The sequence below is a fragment of the Schistocerca americana genome, chromosome 8 (genome assembly GCF_021461395.2).
Source record: "Schistocerca americana isolate TAMUIC-IGC-003095 chromosome 8, iqSchAmer2.1, whole genome shotgun sequence".
In the NCBI taxonomy this organism is placed as follows: domain Eukaryota; kingdom Metazoa; phylum Arthropoda; class Insecta; order Orthoptera; family Acrididae; genus Schistocerca; species Schistocerca americana.
Window position 1 is genome coordinate 217393187 of NC_060126.1, and position 12139 is coordinate 217405325.

Below are 12139 nucleotides of genomic sequence, written 5' to 3' on the forward strand. Positions count from 1 at the left end.
TCAAATGGGCTGGTTGTTTTCTATGTCTTTTGTATTTACTTTTCTTTAGCAAACTCTTGCTTGTTTTAAATAATCTGGAAAGTGCTCTTATGTTAATGTCTCATTTATTATGTTTTTAAGAGAGTTTGTATACTGTGAATGTATCCTTTTGGCACACAGATTAGTGATTAGTACTTCACCTAAGCCTGCTGACTTTACTTCTTTAGGTTTTATACTATTCTACTCCCCCCCCATGAACCATGGACCTTGCCGTTGGTGGGGAGGCTTGCGTACCTCAGCGATACAGATAGCCGTACCGTAGGTGCAACCACAACGGAGGGGTATCTGTTGAGAGGCCAGACAAACGTGTGGTTCCTGAAGAGGGGCAGCAGCCTTTTCAGTAGTTCCAAGGCAACAGTCTGGATGATTGACTGATCTGGCCTTGTAACAATAACCAAAACGGCCTTGCTGTGCTGGTACTGCGAACGGCTGAAAGCAAGGGGAATCTACAGCCGTAATTTTTCCCGAGGGCATGCAGCTTTACTGTATGATTACATGATGATGGCGTCCTCTTGGGTAAAATATTCCGGAGGTAAAATAGCCCCCCATTCGGATCTCCGGGCGGAGACTACTCAAGAGGATGTCGTTATCAGGAGAAAGAAAACTGGCGTTCTACGGATCGGAGTGTGGAATGCCAGATCCCTTAATCGGGCAGGTAGGTTAGAAAATTTAAAAAGGGAAATGGATAGGTTAAAGTTAGATATAGTGGGAATTAGTGAAGTTCGGTGGCAGGAGGAACAAGACTTCTGGTCAGGTGACTACAGGGTTATAAACACAAAATCAAATAGGGGTAATGCAGGAGTAGGTTTAATAATGAATAGGAAAATAGGAATGCGGGTAAGCTACTACAAACAGCATAGTGAACGCATTATTGTGGCCAAGATAGATACGAAGCCCACACCTACTACAGTAGTACAAGTTTATATGCCAACTAGCTCTGCAGATGACGAAGAAATTGAAGAAATGTATGATGAAATAAAAGAAATTATTCAGATTGTGAAGGGAGACAAAAATTTAATAGTCATGGGTGACTTTAATTCAAGAGTAGGAAAAGGGAGAGAAGGAAACGTAGTAGGTGAGTATGGATAGGGGCTAAGAAATGAAAGAGGAAGCCGCCTGATAGAATTTTGCACAGAGCACAACTTAATCATAGCTAACACTTGGTTCAAGAATCATGAAAGAAGGTTGTATACATGGAAGAAGCCTGGAGATACTGACAGGTTTCAGATAGATTACATAATGGTAAGACAGAGATTTAGGAAGCAGGTTTTAAATTGTAAGACATTTCCAGGGGCAGATGTGGACTCTGACCACAATCTGTTGGTTATGACCTGTAGATTAAAATTGAAGAAACTGCAAAAAGGTGGGAATTTAAGGAGATGGGACCTGGATAAACTGAAAGAACCAGAGATTGTACAGAGTTTCAGGGAGAGCATAAGGGAACAATTGACAGGAATGGGGGAAATAAATACAGTAGAAGAAGAATGGGTAGCTTTGAGGGATGAAGTAGTGAAGGCAGCAGAGGATCAAGTAGGTAAAAAGATGAGGGCTAGTAGAAATCCTTGGGTAACAGAAGAAATATTGAATTTAATTGATAAAAGGAGAAAATATAAAAATACAGTAAGTGAAGCAGGCAAAAAGGAATACAAACATCTCAAAAATGAGATCGACAGGAAGTGCAAAATGGCTAAGCAGGGATGGCTAGGGAACAATTGTAAGGATGTAGAGGCCTATCTCGCTAGGGGTAAGATTGATACCGCCTACAGGAAAATTAAAGAGACCTTTGGAGATAAGAGAACGACTTGTATGAATATCAAGAGCTCAGATGGAAACCCAGTTCTAAGCAAAGAAGGGAAAGCAGAAAGGTGGAAGGAGTATATAGAGGGTCTATACAAGGGCGATGTACTTGAGGACAATGTTATGGAAATGGAAGAGGATGTAGATGAAGATGAAATGGGAGATATGATACTGCGTGAAGAGTTTGACAGAGCACTGAAAGACCTGAGTCGTAACAAGGCCCCCGGAGTAGACAATATTCCATTGGAACTACTGACGGCCGTGGGAGAGCCAGTCCTGACAAAACTCTACCATCTGGTGAGCAAGATGTGTGAAACAGGCGAAATACCCTCAGACTTCAAGAAGAATATAATAATTCCAATCCCAAAGAAAGCAGGTGTTGACAGATGTGAAAATTATCGAACTATCAGTTTAATAAGTCACAGCTGCAAAATACTAACACGAATTCTTTACAGACGAATGGAAAAACTAGTAGAAGCCAACCTCGGGGAAGATCAGTTTGGATTCCGTAGAAACACTGGAACACGTGAGGCAATACTGACCTTACGATTTATCTTAGAAGAAAGATTAAGAAAAAGCAAACCTATGTTTCTAGCATTTGTAGACTTAGAGAAAGCTTTTGACAATGTTGATTGGAATACTCTCTTTCAAATTCTAAAGGTGGCAGGGGTAAAATACAGGGAGCGAAAGGCTATTTACAATTTGTACAGAAACCAGATGGCAGTTATAAGAGTCGAGGGGCGTGAAAGGGAAACAGTGGTTGGGAATGGAGTGAGACAGGGTTGTAGCCTCTCCCCGATGTTGTTCAATCTGTATATTGAGCAAGCAGTAAAGGAAACAAAAGAAAAATTCGGAGTAGGTATTAAAATTCATGGAGAAGAAATAAAAACTTTGAGGTTCGCCGATGACATTGTAATTCTGTCAGAGACAGCAAAGGACTTGCAAGAGCAGTTGAATGGAATGGACAGTGTCTTGAAAGGAGGATATAAGATGAACATCAACAAAAGCAAAACAAGGATAATGGAATGTAGTCTAATTAAGTCGGGTGATGTTGAGAGAATTAGATTAGGAAATGAGGCACTTAAAGTAGTAAAGGAGTTTTGCTATTTGGGGAGCAAAATAACTGATGATGGTCGAAGTAGAGAGGATATCAAATGTAGACTGGCAATGGCAAGGAAAGCGTTTCTGAAGAAGAGAAATTTGTTAACATCCAGTGGAGTGTAGCCATGTATGGAAGTGAAACATGGACGATAACTACTTTGGACAAGAAGAGAATAGAAGCTTTCGAAATGTGGTGCTACAGAAGAATGCTGAAGATTAGATGGGTAGATCACATAACTAATGAGGAAGTATTGAATAGGATTGGGGAGAAGTTTGTGGCACAACTTGACCAGAAGAAGGGATCGGTTGGTAGGACATGTTCTGAGGCATCAAGGGATCACCAATTTAGTATTGGAGGGCAGTGTGGAGGGTAAAAATCGTAGAGGGAGACCAAGAGATGAATACACTAAGCAGATTCAGAAGGATGTAGGTTGCAGTAGGTACTGGGAGATGAAAAAGCTTGCACAGGATAGAGTAGCATGGAGAGCTGCATCAAACCAGTCTCAGGACTGAAGACCACAACAACAACAACTGTTCTACTAACTTCATCCTCCTTGGGTGGATAATTACATTGTAGCTGTAGCATAATTATTCACAGATGTCATATTCATTCTGGGAATTTTTGTTGCAAATCCCTGCAGTATTTGAATAATGCTCATTCAGAAAGTTTCTTGTTAGTACGGATCATTTATTCCATGTTCTTCTCCTTCATCTGTATGTTTTTATCCTTTTGTTTCTCTCTCCCTGTTTCGTATTTAATGACTTCCCAGACTGCTTTTATTCTCTGTATTGTATATTATTTTTGTCATAATGATGTTTTTACCGCATTCAGCTCCTTCCTATAAATGTTTTTGTACCCATGGTAGAAATACAAGAATTGTGGCTCAAAACTATCCTTTTCATGTACCTGAGGTGCATAAGGATCTGGGAAGACTTTCTAATACCTACTGTTATCCAGTTGTTTGTGTGAGACATTGCAACTGATGTGGTTACTTTTCGAAGTTCAACTTAAATAATGTTGAGAACTTAAAGAATTTTTCATTGACATCAGTTTTTCTATATACCCATCTCAACTTTGATTTAGAAGTTTTCTTGTAAAAATTTGCATTTTTGTTCTTGATAAGTCTTTTGTGGACCTGCAGTTTACAGATTTTTTCCATATCTGATTTAACTGTAACTATTTGCGGGTAGTGTCCTGGGTGTCCAAGATCTTTGACAGCTACATCATATTTACCTTATCACTATTTATGGCCACATGGCTAATTACTTACGCTGTTGCAGTAGTTACCTTTCTTTTGCTGTTTAGTAGAAGGGACATTCCAAAACTGTGAAGCACATTTATGAGGATACCACTAGTTTAATCTGTTATATTTGTTAGTTAGTTAGCTTCATGTCCCATGCATCATTCTGCACTGATGTGGAATATGTCATTTTACATTCAAATCACAAATTAATTTGTAAATGTGGCTACATGCTGAACATTTATAGGTTTTTTTTTTATTTTTTAAATTTACAGATATCATTTAGTAACTCCTACCCACCAATCTTTATACATTACAACAGTAGAAAATTTTACAGAATAGAAGGATTTGTCAAGGAGAAACTTTTTCAGTGTGTTTTCAAATTTTACTGTGCTATCTGTCAGACATTTTATATCATTGTGTAAGGGATGAAATTTTTTTTATTGTAACACTATATCCCCCTTCTAATGCAAAAGACAACACTAACGTGGAGTAATAAATGTCATTTCTCCTTGTGGTAATGTAATTATGCACATAACTGCAGTGGACTATTTACAGCAAACTTTGTGAGGCAATAAATGTACTGAGAAGCGGCAGTCAGAAGTTCAACTCCTTAAACGCATGTCTACAAGACGATCGTGGGTGAGCACTGCATATCATTCTTACAGATTAGAGATCTTTCGGTAATGAAGACTTTCTTTCTTAAAGATCAGCTGGCCCAGAACATTATTTAATACACTCCTGGAAATGGAAAAAAGAACACATTGACACCGGTGTGTCAGACCCACCATACTTGCTCCGGACACTGCGAGAGGGCTGTACAAGCAATGATCACACGCACGGCACAGCGGACACACCAGGAACCGCGGTGTTGGCCGTCGAATGGCGCTAGCTGCGCAGCATTTGTGCACCGCCGCCGTCAGTGTCAGCCAGTTTGCCGTGGCATACGGAGCTCCATCGCAGTCTTTAACACTGGTAGCATGCCGCGACAGTGTGGACGTGAACCGTATGTGCAGTTGACAGACTTTGAGCGAGGGCGTATAGTGGGCATGCGGGAGGCCGGGTGGACGTACCGCCGAATTGCTCAACACGTGGGGCGTGAGGTCTCCACAGTACATCGATGTTGTCGCCAGTGGTCGGCGGAAGGTGCACGTGCCCGTCGACCTGGGACCGGACCGCAGCGACGCACGGATGCACGCCAAGACCGTAGGATCCTACGCAGTGCCGTAGGGGACCGCACCGCCACTTCCCAGCAAATTAGGGACACTGTTGCTCCTGGGGTATCGGCGAGGACCATTCGCAACCGTCTCCATGAAGCTGGGCTACGGTCCCGCACACCGTTAGGCCGTCTTCCGCTCACGCCCCAACATCGTGCAGCCCGCCTCCAGTGGTGTCGCGACAGGCGTGAATGGAGGGACGAATGGAGACGTGTCGTCTTCAGCGATGAGAGTCGCTTCTGCCTTGGTGCCAATGATGGTCGTATGCGTGTTTGGCGCCGTGCAGGTGAGCGCCACAATCAGGACTGCATACGACCGAGGCACACAGGGCCAACACCCGGCATCATGGTGTGGGGAGCGATCTCCTACACTGGCCGTACACCACTGGTGATCGTCGAGGGGACACTGAATAGTGCACGGTACATCCAAACCGTCATCGAACCCATCGTTCTACCATTCCTAGACCGGCAAGGGAACTTGCTGTTCCAACAGGACAATGCACGTCCGCATGTATCCCGTGCCACCCAACGTGCTCTAGAAGGTGTAAGTCAACTACCCTGGCCAGCAAGATCTCCGGATCTGTCCCCCATTGAGCATGTTTGGGACTGGATGAAGCGTCGTCTCACGCGGTCTGCACGTCCAGCACGAACGCTGGTCCAACTGAGGCGCCAGGTGGAAATGGCATGGCAAGCCGTTCCACAGGACTACATCCAGCATCTCTACGATCGTCTCCATGGGAGAATAGCAGCCTGCATTGCTGCGAAAGGTGGATATACACTGTACTAGTGCCGACATTGTGCATGCTCTGTTGCCTGGGTCTATGTGCCTGTGGTTCTGTCAGTGTGATCATGTGATGTATCTGACCCCAGGAATGTGTCAATAAAGTTTCCCCTTCCTGGGACAATGAATTCACGGTGTTCTTATTTCAATTTCCAGGAGTGTATAATACCACTGAATGAAAATATGCAAAATATGTCAGCTTACTGATTTGTCCTTCCCCATGATTTGCAATGATTCTGAAGTGCAAATGTGGTTGAACTAGTTGTTTTAGGAGTTCCAAAATGCACTCTTCCCAGTTCAAATTCTCATCAATATCAACACCTAAGAATTTTGAAGTTTCCACCTTATTTACTATTACCTCACTATGTGTTACACATAGCATTGGTGTAGTAGCTCTAGATCTGCAGAAATGAATACATTGTTTCTTTTTAAAACTGAGAGTGAGACCAATCCAGTCAATGATAGTTTTAAAAACACAGGTTATTATTTCTTCTGTTTCTGTATGCATGGTTGTATTTATTACAATACTAGTGTAATTTGCAAAAAGAATTAATTCTACTTGTTGTATATTACGTAGAAGGTCATTACATACCGAAAAACAATAGTCAGAATTACGTCCCCAGACTACATTGGCTGAATTAATAAGTACACTGCAGTCTTTTGGTTAGATATGACATTATCAGCTCGTTGGCTGTACCATCAGTCCCAGAAAACTTCAATATATAGATACATTGAATCTCCTAGATCTAGGAGAATACTGTGATTCATACATTCAATAGGTTGCAAAACTATCAACCAACACTATTTTATCTTTTAATGCTTGAAAAAATTTTGTGAGTGAACATGTAAATGGCAGTCCCACTAAAGCAACTCTTCTGAAACCCAGACTGTGGTTTACTGAGGATATTATTGTTGCTAAGGTGGGGTGCTATTTCAGAATAGATCACCTCTTAGGTCACCTCATAAATTTTAGAAAATCATGTGTTTACATTTACATCTACACAAAAAATTATGTTAACTCTTGTTGTTCACACTTCATCTAGCACTTCTGTCACTGTATTTAAAAAGTGGCTTCACTATCAGTAGGGAACTAATATACATACAAATTGATTCATTTCTTGTTGTCAATCCCTGCTTAATTCATTAGCTGATAGTTCAAAGTGTTTGTCTTCACTAACTATACTAGGCTCATGTTTCAATTTAAGCTGTGTTCTTTTCCTGATATAGATGCATGATCCTCCACCCACTGAAATTCCCTATGTAAGTCTGTCCTTCCTTACAGTAATAATAATACATGTTGGACTTTATTTTCTACACCAGCTCAGTGACACAAACTACAGTGCCACTGCAAGAGCTCAAGCTTTGAACTGATGTATTTTATTTTGTTTTGCTTCAAGTTTTGGTGATAGGTATTTATGACTGCTAATTTTCGATCTTATTTCTGCAATGGTTTGTTTCTGTTTAAGATGTGTACTAAGTGTGTCCTTTTGTGACAGACTCCGTATCTTAGTGCTTATTGTAGACATTTCTAAACTAATGGAGGTACTCTTTGGTAGAAGGACCTGTTGTCTGGATCTATCTTAAAAAGTTTTAATTCTCCTAACCATGACAAAAGCTATGACCTTAGCTTCTCCTCTATACTTTTATGAATGAGTTGGACCAATCTTCTCATTTATGTTCAGGTATACACCATGTCTCATGAAACTGCTATTTTTATTTTATTTGTTTATCTAGTGCCATTTCCAACCCACATTTATTCGCCCCACAGCACGATTAAGCATTAATTAAACTCTTATGAAAGAAACGAGAATTTCGGACAGCTCAATATTTACGAAGTTCTTAATGTGTAAGTAATCTTTTCATGAAGCATAATTGCCTACCCACGAACGTGTCGGACATACAATTAATACGTGATGAATGAAGAAGCAACTAGCGACGACTTGTTCTAGAGTCAGAAAAATATAGAGTTTTTAATATTGTTAGATCTGAGCTAAATTGTCAAGCTGTCTATAACAGTTGTTTACCTGTACTGATATGTTGACTGATTCTCTAAGCTACTAATTCTGGATAACTCAGGTGCCTTGTGAGATATCACTAGCTTCAGATTTCACATTTAGTAGGACTTTTTTTTTTTAATAAGCTTCTCTGGCAGGTATTGTGCAAAACTATGTCATACCGATACTGTACATAAGAATATGTATGTGTGAATGATTTCTTGCCTTCAACATAATATATAATTATCACAACAATAATTTAGGTTCATTAACTAAAGAACATGCCCTGCCTTCTGTAATTGCAGGAAAGAGGTCACTGTGGCATCTTGAACTTTCATATTCAGGTCACGAAGCAGAACACAACAAATAAAGTGCCAGCAGAAACGCAGTAACACGGTCGCCACAAAAAGGGTATGGGAAATAATATTTTTTTTCTATTCAGCTTTCTCTACAGCAATATATACAAGCACCTATTCCTTACGAAAATGATTAGACGTTAACAGCACTCCATCAAAGACAAGCTTTGTTACGAGTTCCATCTCATAGTAATTTGCAAGTACCATGACTGTAATACCTATCTGATAAGTGCCGTTGTGGCAATGGTTCTTCACATTATTACATTACAGTTGTTGTACTGTTATTAAACATTTTTTTCAGTTTACGTCAAACACAAATTGTAAGACCGAATCACAAAATATATTTTACGCAGTGACCGGGTTGTCTTGGCTGTGGTTTATTCATCATCATGATTAACTCATTTATTGCAGTAAAAGACGTAGCTGCCACTTTGCACATCGAGACTGATTTTTAATGTAATGTGACATCTGGAAAAAAAGATATCTGAATTTCCACAGTGTGTGCCAGAACTCCATCGACATTCTTTTAGAGGTTGTTCAGGAATGTTTTCTGAGTATTTCTCTGTAATTGACCAAGGATAATAATGGAATTAACAAATAAGCAGCAACCAGTCGCAAGATCAAGTTTTCTTTATTTAATTTTGTATATCGATTTCAACTGATTGACAACCGTCATCGGTGCTTTCAACGTGTATGTTCCCTAAGTAATAACACTGCCTTAAACAGACGTCAAACATGGACTCCATAAAGAAAACATGATCTTGCAACTGGTTGCTGCTTATTTGGTAATTTTATGGTTTACGTTCGCTGCACAACTTGTGAACCATATGGAGCCCCCAATTCAGATAATGGAATTGTTGCAATGATCTCGTTCCATAGCCAGCTCGGTCACAAAATAGAACACCAGTGGATTACTACTTCTTTGGGCATGTCAATAGCCTACCTAGCTTATGAGGCTCTGGTCGATACCTGGTTGCTATAATCCGTTCATCATACGAATAAACCAGATGTAAACATTGCAGTCTGTATTCTTCCGTGTTTGCTGGAAACTCATTGGATTTCCGTTTCACGTGAGACTGCAACCAAGCTGTCTTGAGTACTGTCAAGTACGATAATAAGGGTAAGTTTTGTGCTGTGCGTTACGTGCACATCCATTTACCGATAATACGGGACTATAGCTTTACCGGCGCATTAACTTGGACAGCACTGGCCTATCAGCTGGTACAGCTAGCCTGCAGAGACGTGGCCAGCTGCAGTTCACACGTAACAAGAGACGAGCAGAGGAGCAATACAGCTTCAAATGGCATTTAATTTTTAAGCAGAATGAAATAATACGCTGCAAATCTCCCACAATATGCTTCTTAAACTACTAGACGAAAACCGCAACACGTTATCGGTTTTAGCTAACGTACTATTGTAATTAAAACAAGAATGATGGAAATTCCTGACTTCACCAAAGGGTAATTTTTCTGCATAAGCTGTACAACGTAAGAGAGTATTGATGATCCGATGATGATGTTTGGTTGGTAGAGCGTTCAATTGTGCGGTTATTAGCGCCCAATCATCGATTTTGTTTACATCAGGTTTATTCTTATGATGAACGGATTATAGTATTATGTGTAGCAGCCGCGAAGTTGTACGCCAAACTCCTGGGAATTCTTGAGCGTGTAAGACAGTAGACGGTGCGTTGTTGTAGACTCTGCCGTTATCATATTGGTCGAAATTTTGAACATTACCTGTACGAGAACAGTTCTGCATTTGTTACGTGCCGTACTGAACACTGACAGAACAGTCTGAAACCACTGAGATAAAAGTGTACGTCTTGTTGTTTTGTGTGACTTGTGTTTTCATTATTGCATATTGCAGGCTTCTTCACTGTTGTTTTACGGAAACGAGGGTGCCTGTAGTAATAAACCGAAAAACTCACAATTTCATTATTACTCTGCAACGAGCCGCCGAAACTGAACCGCTTATACTAAAATACTCAAAAGGTATCCACGAAAAACTTACAAAGTCTGACGGTGGATTTCTTGCTCACACTGTATAGTATACAGCTGTACATTTTGCAGAAGTTTGTAAACATGAAATCAATTAAAACAAAACATGGATCCATGCAATTGAATAGAGAAAAATAAAGTATAAGTATCGTCTGTAAGCTATGGAGCATAAAACGATACAAATTGAACTAATGCTAAGAGGTAATTTATATCTATAATCCGTTCACCATAAGAATAAACGTGATGTAAACAAACACAAACGCGATGATTGGTCAGAAGCCATAGCATACGTACACTGGTGTTCTTACGCACTTGGAAGTAGGGCCTACTTTTGTGTTAGATATCTTATTACTAAGTTACGTTAAATGAAACTTTAAGATATTCAAATGTATTAACAGCCATCAACGTTTTTCGTAATCAAGCTTCAGCTACGTAGTTTTTATTTCAAAAATCGTGTACAGTCTAGCCTCGGCAGCGTTGTGCTATGATTGTCGCGCAGTTAATCCGCAGTATAAAAATGAATGAGGCTGCTTTCTGTTCTAGTGAAACACGCTCTTGGAACATGGTCAACAAGTGCCGAAAAATAGACAGTTCTTATTGTCTTTCATAAATTTATGGAGACTATCGGCTTTAAAGTTTTTCCTGCCCTGTATATAATGCAGTTGATAAACATACGCTTACTGAATGTGTAGCGCATTCGGTAGAGTAATCGTATTTTATTTGTGCGTTGGTTCAAACCTCTGCAGTATCATTTTTTTTCTCACTCAATTTGAAATACCTACATCTCGTAATTATAAAACTCATCATCATTTTTGTGAATAATGCTCGTCTTCTTGTTTCTAATTACATATTGGACACATTTCTGTTTCCATTTCAAATACAAATTCTTAATTGTCGATGTTTCATGAAAGACTGTTCATAAAAGTTTTTTAAATTAAGAAAACATAACAATTTAATTTTTTAAGGCAAAAACGAAGAACCAAATCATCTTTATTTGTACTATGTGCACCGTTTTATACCACAGATGTAGATAAGTATCGTAGAAACATGAAAAACAATCATTTTCACAGCATCGAGCACATCATACAAATGCTGCATTATTACATTTGCTACTGTACCATTACAGTATGAACCCCTACGGAACTGATCTGGAGCGAAGCTGCAAGATTTGGCCCGAGAAGTACCAAAACTGTTAAGCTGCCAGGAGTACTGGAATTAACACACGCAGCTTTTTCACACGTCACTGGCGGGATATAGAACGGCTCGTCATAAAAGAAGAAGACAAAATGCTACGTGTGGTTGGCTTCGTGGATTCTGTTGTTAATAGGCTCGTTACCAACGGAGCAAGTGACACAGAACTGAAATGTATTTCTGGGATTCGGATAAGGAAGGACTGAAGAGGCCAGACGACTGACTGTACTACCTTCAGTGGCTTTAGTATTTAACTACGGTGAAATCTTTCAATACTCTCTTACGTTACACACAGTTTATGCAGAAAAATTACCCTTTGGTTAAGTCAGGAATTTCCATCATTCTTGTTTTTAATTACAATAGTACGTTAGCTAAAAACGATAACGTATTGCGGCATACGACTAGTAGTCTCAGGAGCGTATTGTG